The 11,498-nt window shown below is 45.2% G+C and overlaps 1 protein-coding gene and 13 non-coding genes across 14 annotated transcripts in view; 13 read left to right on the top strand and 1 right to left on the bottom strand.

The window, feature by feature from the left end:
- LOC146970890 (peptidase inhibitor 15-A-like) overlaps positions 1-11,498 on the bottom strand; it is a 194,555-nt gene that overhangs the window by 115,818 nt on the left and 67,239 nt on the right. The window lies entirely within an intron of this gene.
- On the top strand, positions 851-923 carry trnaf-gaa (transfer RNA phenylalanine (anticodon GAA)). The gene has a single exon. It is a non-coding gene; the product is annotated as a tRNA-Phe (tRNA).
- On the top strand, positions 1,183-1,255 carry trnaf-gaa (transfer RNA phenylalanine (anticodon GAA)). The gene has a single exon. It is a non-coding gene; the product is annotated as a tRNA-Phe (tRNA).
- trnaf-gaa (transfer RNA phenylalanine (anticodon GAA)) lies at positions 1,535-1,607 on the top strand. Its single transcript has one exon. It is a non-coding gene; the product is annotated as a tRNA-Phe (tRNA).
- Positions 2,219-2,291, top strand: trnaf-gaa (transfer RNA phenylalanine (anticodon GAA)). The gene has a single exon. It is a non-coding gene; the product is annotated as a tRNA-Phe (tRNA).
- On the top strand, positions 4,873-4,945 carry trnaf-gaa (transfer RNA phenylalanine (anticodon GAA)). Its single transcript has one exon. It is a non-coding gene; the product is annotated as a tRNA-Phe (tRNA).
- trnaf-gaa (transfer RNA phenylalanine (anticodon GAA)) lies at positions 5,205-5,277 on the top strand. Its single transcript has one exon. It is a non-coding gene; the product is annotated as a tRNA-Phe (tRNA).
- On the top strand, positions 5,557-5,629 carry trnaf-gaa (transfer RNA phenylalanine (anticodon GAA)). The gene has a single exon. It is a non-coding gene; the product is annotated as a tRNA-Phe (tRNA).
- Positions 6,241-6,313, top strand: trnaf-gaa (transfer RNA phenylalanine (anticodon GAA)). The gene has a single exon. It is a non-coding gene; the product is annotated as a tRNA-Phe (tRNA).
- On the top strand, positions 7,322-7,394 carry trnaf-gaa (transfer RNA phenylalanine (anticodon GAA)). The gene has a single exon. It is a non-coding gene; the product is annotated as a tRNA-Phe (tRNA).
- trnaf-gaa (transfer RNA phenylalanine (anticodon GAA)) lies at positions 8,023-8,095 on the top strand. Its single transcript has one exon. It is a non-coding gene; the product is annotated as a tRNA-Phe (tRNA).
- Positions 9,264-9,336, top strand: trnaf-gaa (transfer RNA phenylalanine (anticodon GAA)). The gene has a single exon. It is a non-coding gene; the product is annotated as a tRNA-Phe (tRNA).
- Positions 11,046-11,118, top strand: trnaf-gaa (transfer RNA phenylalanine (anticodon GAA)). Its single transcript has one exon. It is a non-coding gene; the product is annotated as a tRNA-Phe (tRNA).
- trnaf-gaa (transfer RNA phenylalanine (anticodon GAA)) lies at positions 11,391-11,463 on the top strand. Its single transcript has one exon. It is a non-coding gene; the product is annotated as a tRNA-Phe (tRNA).

Here is an 11,498-nt window from a genome sequence, read left to right as displayed (position 1 = left end):
TACCAAACCAACGGTAGATGCTACAGTGTTGAAACTTCACCACAATGTAGCCTCAATACTGCTGAAACTTTTGTCCACTTAAACTCATTACAAATTATGAAGTCCATCACTCTGTTTTTTTCAATAACTGTAAAACTTTTGAAATGTATCTCCTCCCACAATTTTTGCTCAATTGACACCAAACTTGCTACAGAGCATCTCCAGACCGTCCTCCACAAAACTTGTTTCTCGGATTTTTGAGTTAGGAGCTGGTTCTTGGTGTCAGAGGCTGTGGGTTCGAGACCCAGCAAGGGTGATGATGATGATGACGACAGATCAAAATGTCAGTTGTCCTCAGCACGAAACACAAGACAATTGTCTTAATGGTGACATCTCAGCAAGCCTCTAAATTTAAAAATCCAAATAGCTTGGACTGGACCATGTGCGAAGGCTCCTAACATCTTAGACTCATAGTAGATGTTTGACAAATACATATCATTATTTTACCTCAAAAACTGATTTTTCTTTTTACTGTGGTTTCAAATCTGCCTACACGACAGTGAATGGCTTACTCAATTTGTGAAGCCACTGTTGAACTGCCGCTTGTCAATTAGCTCAGTGCGATAGACAACGGTCTTTGGTTCCTGAGGTTGTGGGTTCAATCCTCAACTCATGCAAATTCGACATTATAAGGACAACTGTCTTGTCTTCCTATTCTCCCGTTTGTTGCTCAGAATTGCCTAAATTTGCCCAAAAGTAGCCCGGACCCGACCCATTGCTGCGCAGCAGCTATAATTTGTTATGTGTTACTTGTTTTACACAAATGTTTCCAAATGTGCCACTCCAGAGCCTCCATATCAGAAGGTTTCATGCCGAAATAGCTCAGTTGGGAGAGCGTTAGACTGAAGATCTAAAGGTCCCTGGTTCGATCCCGGGTTTCGGCACAGAGTAACATTTAGAGTGTTGAATGTCTCCAAATGTGACACTCCAGAGACCCCATATCAGCAGGTTTCATGCCAAAATAGCCCATTTGTTCTGTGGATACAACAAAGACAGGGGAAGCAGGATTTGGCAAATACCACCCACAAATCTCAGGTGGAGTCAGGTGCTTTGCTCACTTTCCAGTTTTTGTAATGTGTTACTTGTTTTACACAAATGTTTCCAAGTGTACCACTCCAGAGCCTCCATATCAGCAGGTTTCATGCCGAAATAGCTCAGTTGGGAGAGCGTTAGACTGAAGATCTAAAAGTCCCTGGTTCGATCCCGGGTTTCGGCAGAGAGTGGCGTTCATGAGGCTGTGAAATCTTTACCTGAGCAAATGTCTCCAAGTGTGCCACTCCAGAGCCCCCATATTAGCAGGTTTCATGCCAAAATAGCCCACTTGTTCTGTGGATACAGCAAAGACTGAGGGAAGCAGGAATTGGCAAATGCCACCCACAAATCTCAGGTGGAGTCAGGTGCTTTGCTCACTTTCCATTTTTTGTTATGTGTTACTTGTTTTACACAAATGTTTCCAAGTGTGCCACTCCAGAGCCTCCATATCAGAAGGTTTCATGCCGAAATAGCTCAGTTGGGAGAGCGTTAGACTGAAGATCTAAAGGTCCCTGGTTCGATCCCGGGTTTCGGCAGAGCGTAGCATTTAGAGTGTTGAATGTCTCCAAATGTGCCACTCCAGAGACCCCATATCAGCAGGTTTTATGCCAAAATACCCCACTTGTTCTGTGGATACAAGACTCGAGAGGGGGAAGGTTGAATTGGCAAATGCCACCCACAAATCTCAGGTGGAGTAAGGTGCTTTGCTCACTTTCCAATTTTTGTGATGTGGACTTTTCAAACTGAATGTTTACAAGTGTGCCACTTGAGGGCCCCCATATTGGTCCATTTCATGCCGAAATAGCTCAGTTGGGAGAGCGTTAGACTGAAGATCTAAAGGTCCCTTGTTTGATCCCGGGTTTCGGCATAGAGTGGCGTTCATGAGGCTGTGAAATCTTTACTTGAGTAAATGTCTCCAAGTGTGCCACCCCAGAGCCCCCATATCAGCAGGTTTCATGCCAAAATAGCCCACTTGTTCTGTGGATACAGCAAAGACTGAGGAAAGCAGGAATTGGCAAATGCCACCCACAAATCTCAGGTGCAGTCAGGTGCTTTGCTCACTTTCCAGTTTTTGTAATGTGTTACTTGTTTTTCACAAATGTTTCCAAGTGTGCCACTCCAGAGACTCCATATCAGCAGGTTTCATGCCGAAATAGCTCAGTTGGGAGAGCGTTAGACTGAAGATCTAAAGGTCCCTGGTTTGATCCCGGGTTTCGGCAGAGAGTGGCGTTCATGAGGCTGTGAAATCTTTACCTGAGTAAATGTCTCCAAGTGTGCCACCCCAGAGCCCCCATATCAGCAAGTTTCATGCCAAAATACCCCACTTGTTCTGTGGATACAAGACTCGAGAGGGGGTAGGTTGAATTGGCAAATGCCACCCACAAATCTCAGGTGGAGTCAGGTGCTTTGCTCACTTTCCAGTTTTTGTAATGTGTTACTTGTTTTACACAATTGTTTCCAAGTGTGCCACTCCAGAGACTCCATATCAGCAGGTTTTATGCCGAAATAGCCCACTTGTTCTGTGGATACAGCAAAGACTGAGGGAAGCAGGATTTGGCAAATACCAACCACAAATCTCAGGTGGAGTCAGGTGCTTTGCTCACTTTCCAATTTTTGTGATGTGGACTTTTCAAACTGAATGTTTACAAGTGTGCCACTTCAGGGCCCACATATTGGCACATTTCATGCCGAAATAGCTCAGTTGGGAGAGCGTTAGACTGAAGATATAAAGGTCCCTGGTTCGATCCCGGGTTTCGGCAGAGAGTGGTGTTCATGAGGCTGTGAAATCTTTACCTGAATGAATGTCTACAAATGTGCCACTCCAGAGCCCCCATATTAGCAGGTTTCATGCCAAAATACCCCATTTGTTCTGTGGATACAACAAAGACAGGGGAAGCAGGATTTGGCAAATACCACCCACAAATCTCAGGTGGAGTCAGGTGCTTTGCTCACTTTCCAATTTTTGTGATGTGGACTTTTCAAACTGAATGTTTACAAATGTGCCACTCTAGAGCCCCCATATTAGTCAGATTTATGCCGAAATAGCTCAGCTGGGAGAGTGTTAGACTGAAGATCTAAAGGTCTCTGGTTCAATCCCGGGTTTCGGCAGAGAGTAGCATTCACGAGGCTGTGAAATCTTTACCTGAATGAATGTCTCCAAATGTGCCACTCCAGAGCCCCCATATTAGCAGGTTCCATGCCAAAATAGCCCATTTGTTCTGTGGTTACAACAAAGACAGGGGAAGCAGGATTTGGCAAATACCACCCACAAATCTCAGGTGGAGTCAGGTGCTTTGCTCATTTTCCAATTTTTGTGATGTGGACTTTTCAAACTGAATGTTTACAAGTGTGCCACTCCAGAGCCTCCATATCAGCAGGTTTCCTAAAGGTCCCTGGTTCGATCCCGGGTTTCGGCAGAGAGTAGCATTTAGAGCGATGAATGTCTCCAAGTGTGCCACTCCAGAGCCCCCATATCAGCAGGTTTCATGCCAAAATAGCCCACTTGTTCTGTGGATACAGCAAAGACTGAGGGAAGCAGGAATTGGCAAATGCCACCCACAAATCTGAGGTGGAGTCAGGTGCTTTGCTCACTTTCCATTTTTAGGGTCCGGGCAGCTAAGCTGCCGGGACACTATTGTATTCCTAGGAATTCTTCTTCTTCTTCTTCTTCTTCTTCTTCTTCTTCTTCTTCTTCTTCTTCTTCTTCTTCTTCTTCTTCTTCTTCTTCTTCTTCTTCTTCTTCTTCTTCTTCTTCTTCTTCTTCTTCTTCTTCTTCTTCTTCTTCTTCTTCTTCTTCTTCTTCTTCTTCTTCTTCCAAGGAAGTCATACTTCCCATGGGTGAAAACTCACCAAACTTCACAGAAACATCCAACCCCATGCCAGATTCACTCAACTCCAAGGACATGTGCCCCCCCAATAAGCGTTTAAATTTAAAAACTCTAAAAATTCCTACCAAACCAACGGTAGATACTACAGTTTTGAAACTTCACCACAATGTAGCCTCAATACTGCTGAAACTTTTGTCCACTTAAAACTCATTACAAATTATGAAGTCCATCACTCTGTTTTTTTCAATAACTGTAAAACTTTTGAAATGTATCTCCTCCCACAATTTTTGCTCAATTGACACCAAACTTGCTACAGAGCATCTCCAGACCGTCCTCCACAAAACTTGTTTCTCGGATTTTTGAGTTAGGAGCTGGTTCTTGGTGTCAGAGGCTGTGGGTTCGAGACCCAGCAAGGGTGATGATGATGATGACGACAGATCAAAATGTCAGTTGTCCTCAGCACGAAACACAAGACAATTGTCTTAATGGTGACATCTCAGCAAGCCTCTAAATTTAAAAATCCAAATAGCTTGGACTGGACCATGTGCGAAGGCTCCTAACATCTTAGACTCATAGTAGATGTTTGACAAATACATATCATTATTTTACCTCAAAAACTGATTTTTCTTTTTACTGTGGTTTCAAATCTGCCTACACGACAGTGAATGGCTTACTCAATTTGTGAAGCCACTGTTGAACTGCCGCTTGTCAATTAGCTCAGTGCGATAGACAACGGTCTTTGGTTCCTGAGGTTGTGGGTTCAATCCTCAACTCATGCAAATTCGACATTATAAGGACAACTGTCTTGTCTTCCTATTCTCCCGTTTGTTGCTCAGAATTGCCTAAATTTGCCCAAAAGTAGCCCGGACCCGACCCATTGCTGCGCAGCAGCTATAATTTGTTATGTGTTACTTGTTTTACACAAATGTTTCCAAATGTGCCACTCCAGAGCCTCCATATCAGAAGGTTTCATGCCGAAATAGCTCAGTTGGGAGAGCGTTAGACTGAAGATCTAAAGGTCCCTGGTTCGATCCCGGGTTTCGGCACAGAGTAACATTTAGAGTGTTGAATGTCTCCAAATGTGACACTCCAGAGACCCCATATCAGCAGGTTTCATGCCAAAATAGCCCATTTGTTCTGTGGATACAACAAAGACAGGGGAAGCAGGATTTGGCAAATACCACCCACAAATCTCAGGTGGAGTCAGGTGCTTTGCTCACTTTCCAGTTTTTGTAATGTGTTACTTGTTTTACACAAATGTTTCCAAGTGTACCACTCCAGAGCCTCCATATCAGCAGGTTTCATGCCGAAATAGCTCAGTTGGGAGAGCGTTAGACTGAAGATCTAAAAGTCCCTGGTTCGATCCCGGGTTTCGGCAGAGAGTGGCGTTCATGAGGCTGTGAAATCTTTACCTGAGCAAATGTCTCCAAGTGTGCCACTCCAGAGCCCCCATATTAGCAGGTTTCATGCCAAAATAGCCCACTTGTTCTGTGGATACAGCAAAGACTGAGGGAAGCAGGAATTGGCAAATGCCACCCACAAATCTCAGGTGGAGTCAGGTGCTTTGCTCACTTTCCATTTTCTGTTATGTGTTACTTGTTTTACACAAATGTTTCCAAGTGTGCCACTCCAGAGCCTCCATATCAGAAGGTTTCATGCCGAAATAGCTCAGTTGGGAGAGCGTTAGACTGAAGATCTAAAGGTCCCTGGTTCGATCCCGGGTTTCGGCAGAGCGTAGCATTTAGAGTGTTGAATGTCTCCAAATGTGCCACTCCAGAGACCCCATATCAGCAGGTTTTATGCCAAAATACCCCACTTGTTCTGTGGATACAAGACTCGAGAGGGGGAAGGTTGAATTGGCAAATGCCACCCACAAATCTCAGGTGGAGTAAGGTGCTTTGCTCACTTTCCAATTTTTGTGATGTGGACTTTTCAAACTGAATGTTTACAAGTGTGCCACTTGAGGGCCCCCATATTGGTCCATTTCATGCCGAAATAGCTCAGTTGGGAGAGCGTTAGACTGAAGATCTAAAGGTCCCTTGTTTGATCCCGGGTTTCGGCATAGAGTGGCGTTCATGAGGCTGTGAAATCTTTACTTGAGTAAATGTCTCCAAGTGTGCCACCCCAGAGCCCCCATATCAGCAGGTTTCATGCCAAAATAGCCCACTTGTTCTGTGGATACAGCAAAGACTGAGGAAAGCAGGAATTGGCAAATGCCACCCACAAATCTCAGGTGCAGTCAGGTGCTTTGCTCACTTTCCAGTTTTTGTAATGTGTTACTTGTTTTTCACAAATGTTTCCAAGTGTGCCACTCCAGAGACTCCATATCAGCAGGTTTCATGCCGAAATAGCTCAGTTGGGAGAGCGTTAGACTGAAGATCTAAAGGTCCCTGGTTTGATCCCGGGTTTCGGCAGAGAGTGGCGTTCATGAGGCTGTGAAATCTTTACCTGAGTAAATGTCTCCAAGTGTGCCACCCCAGAGCCCCCATATCAGCAAGTTTCATGCCAAAATACCCCACTTGTTCTGTGGATACAAGACTCGAGAGGGGGTAGGTTGAATTGGCAAATGCCACCCACAAATCTCAGGTGGAGTCAGGTGCTTTGCTCACTTTCCAGTTTTTGTAATGTGTTACTTGTTTTACACAATTGTTTCCAAGTGTGCCACTCCAGAGACTCCATATCAGCAGGTTTTATGCCGAAATAGCCCACTTGTTCTGTGGATACAGCAAAGACTGAGGGAAGCAGGATTTGGCAAATACCAACCACAAATCTCAGGTGGAGTCAGGTGCTTTGCTCACTTTCCAATTTTTGTGATGTGGACTTTTCAAACTGAATGTTTACAAGTGTGCCACTTCAGGGCCCACATATTGGCACATTTCATGCCGAAATAGCTCAGTTGGGAGAGCGTTAGACTGAAGATATAAAGGTCCCTGGTTCGATCCCGGGTTTCGGCAGAGAGTGGTGTTCATGAGGCTGTGAAATCTTTACCTGAATGAATGTCTACAAATGTGCCACTCCAGAGCCCCCATATTAGCAGGTTTCATGCCAAAATACCCCATTTGTTCTGTGGATACAACAAAGACAGGGGAAGCAGGATTTGGCAAATACCACCCACAAATCTCAGGTGGAGTCAGGTGCTTTGCTCACTTTCCAGTTTTTGTAATGTGTTACTTGTTTTACACAAATGTTTCCAAGTGTGCCACTCCAGAGCCTCCATATCAGCAGGTTTCATGCCAAAATACCCCACTTGTTCTGTGGATACAAGACTCGAGAGGGGGAATGTTGAATTGGCAAATGCCACCCACAAATCTCAGGTGGAGTCAGGTGCTTTGCTCACTTTCCAGTTTTTGTAATGTGTTACTTGTTTTACACAAATGTTTCCAAGTGTGCCACTCCAGAGACTCCATATCAGCAGGTTTCATGCCGAAATAGCTCAGTTGGGAGAGCGTTAGACTGAAGATCTAAAGGTCCCTGGTTCGATCCCGGGTTTCGGCAGACAGTGGTGTTCATGAGGCTGTGAAATCTTTACCTGAATGAATGTCTCCAAATGTGCCACTCCAGAGCCCCCATATTAGCAGGTTTCATGCCAAAATAGCCCATTTGTTCTGTGGATACAACAAAGACAGGGGAAGCAGGATTTGGCAAATACCACCCACAAATCTCAGGTTGAGTCAGGTGCTTTGCTCACTTTCCAATTTTTGTGATGTGGACTTTTCAAACTGAATGTTTCCAAGTGTGCCATTTCAGGGCCCCCATATTGGTCCATTTCATGCCGAAATAGCTCAGTTGGGAGAGCGTTAGACTGAAGATCTAAAGGTCCCTTGTTTGATCCCGGGTTTCGGCATAGAGTGGCGTTCATGAGGCTGTGAAATCTTTACTTGAGTAAATGTCTCCAAGTGTGCCACCCCAGAGCCCCCATATCAGCAGGTTTCATGCCAAAATAGCCCACTTGTTCTGTGGATACAGCAAAGACTGAGGAAAGCAGGAATTGGCAAATGCCACCCACAAATCTCAGGTGCAGTCAGGTGCTTTGCTCACTTTCCAGTTTTTGTAATGTGTTACTTGTTTTTCACAAATGTTTCCAAGTGTGCCACTCCAGAGACTCCATATCAGCAGGTTTCATGCCGAAATAGCTCAGTTGGGAGAGCGTTAGACTGAAGATCTAAAGGTCCCTGGTTTGATCCCGGGTTTCGGCAGAGAGTGGCGTTCATGAGGCTGTGAAATCTTTACCTGAGTAAATGTCTCCAAGTGTGCCACCCCAGAGCCCCCATATCAGCAAGTTTCATGCCAAAATACCCCACTTGTTCTGTGGATACAAGACTCGAGAGGGGGTAGGTTGAATTGGCAAATGCCACCCACAAATCTCAGGTGGAGTCAGGTGCTTTGCTCACTTTCCAGTTTTTGTAATGTGTTACTTGTTTTACACAATTGTTTCCAAGTGTGCCACTCCAGAGACTCCATATCAGCAGGTTTTATGCCGAAATAGCCCACTTGTTCTGTGGATACAGCAAAGACTGAGGGAAGCAGGATTTGGCAAATACCAACCACAAATCTCAGGTGGAGTCAGGTGCTTTGCTCACTTTCCAATTTTTGTGATGTGGACTTTTCAAACTGAATGTTTACAAGTGTGCCATTTCAGGGCCCCCATATTGGTCCATTTCATGCCGAAATAGCTCAGTTGGGAGAGCGTTAGACTGAAGATCTAAAGGTCCCTTGTTTGATCCCGGGTTTCGGCATAGAGTGGCGTTCATGAGGCTGTGAAATCTTTACTTGAGTAAATGTCTCCAAGTGTGCCACCCCAGAGCCCCCATATCAGCAGGTTTCATGCCAAAATAGCCCATTTGTTCTGTGGATACAACAAAGACAGGGGAAGCAGGATTTGGCAAATACCACCCACAAATCTCAGGTTGAGTCAGGTGCTTTGCTCACTTTCCAATTTTTGTGATGTGGACTTTTCAAACTGAATGTTTCCAAGTGTGCCATTTCAGGGCCCCCATATTGGTCCATTTCATGCCGAAATAGCTCAGTTGGGAGAGCGTTAGACTGAAGATCTAAAGGTCCCTTGTTTGATCCCGGGTTTCGGCATAGAGTGGCGTTCATGAGGCTGTGAAATCTTTACTTGAGTAAATGTCTCCAAGTGTGCCACCCCAGAGCCCCCATATCAGCAGGTTTCATGCCAAAATAGCCCACTTGTTCTGTGGATACAGCAAAGACTGAGGAAAGCAGGAATTGGCAAATGCCACCCACAAATCTCAGGTGCAGTCAGGTGCTTTGCTCACTTTCCAGTTTTTGTAATGTGTTACTTGTTTTTCACAAATGTTTCCAAGTGTGCCACTCCAGAGACTCCATATCAGCAGGTTTCATGCCGAAATAGCTCAGTTGGGAGAGCGTTAGACTGAAGATCTAAAGGTCCCTGGTTTGATCCCGGGTTTCGGCAGAGAGTGGCGTTCATGAGGCTGTGAAATCTTTACCTGAGTAAATGTCTCCAAGTGTGCCACCCCAGAGCCCCCATATCAGCAAGTTTCATGCCAAAATACCCCACTTGTTCTGTGGATACAAGACTCGAGAGGGGGTAGGTTGAATTGGCAAATGCCACCCACAAATCTCAGGTGGAGTCAGGTGCTTTGCTCACTTTCCAGTTTTTGTAATGTGTTACTTGTTTTACACAATTGTTTCCAAGTGTGCCACTCCAGAGACTCCATATCAGCAGGTTTTATGCCGAAATAGCCCACTTGTTCTGTGGATACAGCAAAGACTGAGGGAAGCAGGATTTGGCAAATACCAACCACAAATCTCAGGTGGAGTCAGGTGCTTTGCTCACTTTCCAATTTTTGTGATGTGGACTTTTCAAACTGAATGTTTACAAGTGTGCCACTTCAGGGCCCACATATTGGCACATTTCATGCCGAAATAGCTCAGTTGGGAGAGCGTTAGACTGAAGATATAAAGGTCCCTGGTTCGATCCCGGGTTTCGGCAGAGAGTGGTGTTCATGAGGCTGTGAAATCTTTACCTGAATGAATGTCTACAAATGTGCCACTCCAGAGCCCCCATATTAGCAGGTTTCATGCCAAAATACCCCATTTGTTCTGTGGATACAACAAAGACAGGGGAAGCAGGATTTGGCAAATACCACCCACAAATCTCAGGTGGAGTCAGGTGCTTTGCTCACTTTCCAGTTTTTGTAATGTGTTACTTGTTTTACACAAATGTTTCCAAGTGTGCCACTCCAGAGCCTCCATATCAGCAGGTTTCATGCCAAAATACCCCACTTGTTCTGTGGATACAAGACTCGAGAGGGGGAATGTTGAATTGGCAAATGCCACCCACAAATCTCAGGTGGAGTCAGGTGCTTTGCTCACTTTCCAGTTTTTGTAATGTGTTACTTGTTTTACACAAATGTTTCCAAGTGTGCCACTCCAGAGACTCCATATCAGCAGGTTTCATGCCGAAATAGCTCAGTTGGGAGAGCGTTAGACTGAAGATCTAAAGGTCCCTGATTCGATCCCGGGTTTCGGCAGACAGCGGTGTTCATGAGGCTGTGAAATCTTTACCTGAATGAATGTCTCCAAATGTGCCACTCCAGAGCCCCCATATTAGCAGGTTTCATGCCAAAATAGCCCATTTGTTCTGTGGATACAACAAAGACAGGGGAAGCAGGATTTGGCAAATACCACCCACAAATCTCAGGTTGAGTCAGGTGCTTTGCTCACTTTCCAATTTTTGTGATGTGGACTTTTCAAACTGAATGTTTCCAAGTGTGCCATTTCAGGGCCCCCATATTGGCACATTTCATGCCGAAATAGCTCAGTTGGGAGAGCGTTAGACTGAAGATCTAAAGGTCCCTTGTTTGATCCCGGGTTTCGGCATAGAGTGGCGTTCATGAGGCTGTGAAATCTTTACCTGAGTAAATGTCTCCAAGTGTGCCACCCCAGAGCCCCCATATCAGCAGGTTTCATGCCAATATAGCCCACTTGTTCTGTGGATACAGCAAAGACTGAGGGAAGCAGGAATTGGCAAATGCCACCCACAAATCTCAGGTGCAGTCAGGTGCTTTGCTCACTTTCCAGTTTTTGTAATGTGTTACTTGTTTTACACAATTGTTTCCAAGTGTGCCACTCCAGAGCCTCCATATCAGCAGGTTTCATGCCGAAATAGCTCAGTTGGGAGAGCGTTAGACTGAAGATCTAAAGGTTCCTGGTTCAATCCCGGGTTTCGGCAGACAGTGGTGTTCATGGGGCTGTGAAATCTTTACCTGAATGAATGTCTCCAAATGTGCCACTCCAGAGCCCCCATATTAGCAGGTTTCATGCCAAAATAGCCCATTTGTTCTGTGGATACAACAAAGACAGGGGAAGCAGGATTTGGCAAATACCACCCACAAATCTCAGGTGGAGTCAGGTTGCTCACTTTCCAATTTTTGTGATGTGGACTTTTCAAACTGAATGTTTACAAGTGTGCCATTTCAGGGCCCCCATATTGGCACATTTCATGCCGAAATAGCTCAGTTGGGAGAGCGTTAGACTGAAGATCTAAAGGTCCCTGGTTCGATCCCGGGTTTCGGCAGAGAGTGGCGTTCATGAGGCTGTGAAATCTTTACC

The sequence above is a fragment of the Trachurus japonicus genome, chromosome 17 (assembly GCF_045865225.1).
Source record: "Trachurus japonicus isolate A0001 chromosome 17, Traja_1.0".
Taxonomy (NCBI): Eukaryota; Metazoa; Chordata; class Actinopteri; order Carangiformes; family Carangidae; genus Trachurus; species Trachurus japonicus.
Note: the sequence above shows the minus strand (reverse complement) of the source record. Positions and strands in the feature narration are given on the sequence as shown.